General features: G+C 39.6%; 1 pseudogene; it reads left to right on the top strand.

Moving 5' to 3' along the window:
* Positions 1 to 2,339: 2,339 nt before the first annotated feature.
* LOC145413335 (5S ribosomal RNA) lies at positions 2,340 to 2,458 on the top strand (annotated as a pseudogene).
* The last annotated feature ends 889 nt before the right edge of the window (positions 2,459 to 3,347 follow it).

The raw sequence follows: 3,347 nt of genomic DNA, 5'->3' as shown, positions 1-3,347 counted from the left end.
TTAGGAGCTGCTCAGAAGATGAAGACTTGGTATGATAAGAAGTCCAGGTTACGCCACTTTCAGCCAGGAGATCAGGTTTTGATTCTGGTACCGGTGCATGGGCAACCTCTTCAAGCCAAGTTTAGTGGTCCTTATTTCGTGGAGAAGAAATTCAGTGATGTCAACTATGTCATCGCCACACTAGATCGTAGAAAGAACAAGCAACTTTGTCACATCAACATGCTAAAGTTATATCACAGGCGGGACGAAAATAACTCAGTCTGCACTGTACCTGTTCCACCCGAGTCTGCAAGTGAAGCTCTCCCATGCAGTATGAGCCTAAGTGATAGTTTGGAGAAGAATCCTGATATCATGAATGATCTCCAGACTAAGCTTTCTCATCTAGCTCCCGAGGAAAGGCAGGAGTTTTCGGCATTACTGCAGGAGTACCCGCAAGTGTTCCGTGCCACTCCAGGGAGAACCACTGTGTTGATGCATGATGTTGATGTTGGAGACGCAAAGCCAATTAAACTGCCTCCTTACCGTGTGAACCCAGTGAAAGTTCCTCTCATCCAGAAGGAGTTTGGCTACCTGTTGGACCACAAGATGATTGAGCCCTGTCAGAGCGAGTGGAGTTCTCCTGTTACTCTAGTTCCTAAGCCAGGTGGGTCACAGCGGCTTTGCATTGACTACAGACGTGTTAATCAGATAACCAAAACAGACTCTTACCCTCTCCCTCACGTGGAAGATTGCATAGACAAGATCGGAAAGGCTAGGTACATAAGTAAGTTTGATTTGTTAAAGGGATACTGGCAAGTACCTATGACTGAACGTGCTAGGGAGATCTCATGTTTTGTAACACTAGGAAAGACTTTTGCATGTTCTGTAATGCCATATGGTATGAAGAATGCACCAGCCACATTTCAGAAGCTCATGAATGTTGTAACAGAGGGTTTGGCAGGGTGTGTTGTTTATATTGATGATGTATTAATCTTCAGTGACAACTGGAAAGATCACCTATGCCATGTCAGTAAATTTCTTGAGCATTTGGTTCAGGCTAATCTTGTAGCTAATTTATCAAAGTGTGAGTTTGGTCAAGATAAAGTTCATTACCTTGGGTACGTAATTCGTGATGGACACGTTGCACCACCAGGAGCTAAGGTTCAGGTTAGAAGTGATCTTCCCAGACCTAAAAGTAGGAAAGAGCTACAAAGATTTTGGGGAATGGTAGGTTATTACAGGAGATTTGTTCTTAACTTTTCAATTCTTGTATCACCACTTATAGACCTACTGAAAAAGGGAGTTAAATTTGTCTGGACCGATAACTGTGAATCCTCTTTCAGCAAACTTAAAGCTATCCTATTAAGTCAGCCAGTGCTTGCTACTCCAAATTTTGCTAAGCCTTTTAAGATGGCTGTTGACGCAAGTGATACAGGAGCTGGGGATGTTTTGCTGCAAGAGGATGATCAGGATATTGAACATCCTGTATCTTATTACAGTAAGAAGTTCACTCCACCTCAGAAGAACTACTCAACTATTGAGAAAGAGCTTTTGGCCTTGATTTTGGGTTTACAGCATTTTTCATTTTATTTGTGTTCTGGTTTTGACCCCATAGTCATTTATACCCATCATAACCTACTGAAATTCCTTAGTAAATTTAAAGATAAAAATCAGAGATTGACAAGATGGAGTCTACTTCTTCAGGAGTATTCATTAGACATACAACATGTCAAGGGGAAAGAAAATGATATTGCAGATTGCTTATCTAGACTTTAGACAGATTGTTTTAGAGTAATAAGAAATTTCCTTTGTAAATTTCTTTTTCTTTGTGGGGAGGTGTTACATAGCCTATGATTTCATCATCCTTTGTATAATTCTAATGTAAAGTATGCTGCATATTTGATCATGATTCGCCTCGTGGCTTCCATAGTGATCAGGCTTGCGTGTTCTACCTCACTCCCCCCTTCTCCCCCTTATACTAGAGTAAGTCGTTCTTTCTGTTGTTCAGAACAGGGGTGTCAACTCTTTGGCCCCTATGGCTTCATTTGCGCGTCCTTCTTACAAGTTGAATCAAGCTCTGCCGGCCCCTATATAATGAGCTCAGTCTCTGCATTATTGCCACTTAGATCTAATCCTCATTTGGTTCACATCTCTGTCCTCCCCTGTATAGTGTATTATTATTTTTGTGAGTGCTCAGGAAGTCTCCAGCCATCTAGCTGCTATATTATTTGAGTATAAGTGTTGTTAGCATTTTCCTTGTACTGTATGGCCTAAGGCGTTAATTCGTAGGCCTGGTGAGGTTTTTTGTGATTCATGTGGAGTTTTTGATGTCAGCCATTATTAATGATATTTTGTATCTGTAATACGGCCATACCACGTTGAGTACACCGCTTCCCGTCCGATCAGCGAAGTTAAGCAACGTTGGGTCTGGTTAGTACTTGGATGGGTGACCGCCTGGGACCACCAGATGTTGCTGGCATAACGTTCTCCCTACGTGTCAAGTGGGGTTGGTGGAGGATTAGTGCCCCTCCTTGTAAAACAATTAACTCTAAGCCTTGGCCACCCCGTTTGGGATACATGGCGTCTGGCAATGAATGAATGAAAATAATATATCTTGCATTAACTGAGCATTACCTGGTTTTCTCATTTTATCAGGGCTGACTTAGATAAATTTACTCTTGCTAATTTCGTGTTAATAGAGGCTATTGCAGTTAACCATATATGTAACCTGTTTTGCCATTACATTATCCTTATGAGTCCTGAACGTTTAGTTGTTAGTTTGAACATTAAACTGTAACTTGTAATTTTACCTAACTCTTTTGTTTTGAACCTGGAACTTTGCTGGACAGTAGTGATTTTGGTATTCTCACTTGAAGTGTTCATTATCTCTCTCTGTTCTGTAACAATATATATATATATATATATATATATATATATATATATATATATATATATATATATATATATATATATATATATATATATAATCCTCCCATAACAGATTTACCTCGTTTTTCATACAGTTTAGGTGGCTTGGATTTTCTCACGGTGTGATGTAGTGGTTTCGATGTTTGATTTCTGCCCACAGGTCTTGGGTTCGATTCCCCTCTAGAGCGTCAAAAACTCTCTCTCTCTCTCTCTCTCTCTCTCTCTCTCTCTCTATATATATATATATATATATATATATAATGCGGATGAATGTGTTTGTGTGGATGAGTAAATTGGCAGTGTGTCGTTCTGTCTCGGCTACCTCCCTTTCTTGGGGGAAGAAGTCTTGGTATATATATATATATATATATATATATATATATATATATATATATATATATATATATATATATATGTGTGTGTGTGTGTGTGTGTGTGTA

Source organism: Coenobita brevimanus, chromosome 95 (assembly GCF_032717465.1).
Source record: "Coenobita brevimanus isolate Jiangsu-jjx chromosome 95, ASM3271746v2, whole genome shotgun sequence".
NCBI lineage: Eukaryota > Metazoa > Arthropoda > Malacostraca > Decapoda > Coenobitidae > Coenobita > Coenobita brevimanus.
This window is presented reverse-complemented; position numbering and strand designations above follow the sequence as displayed.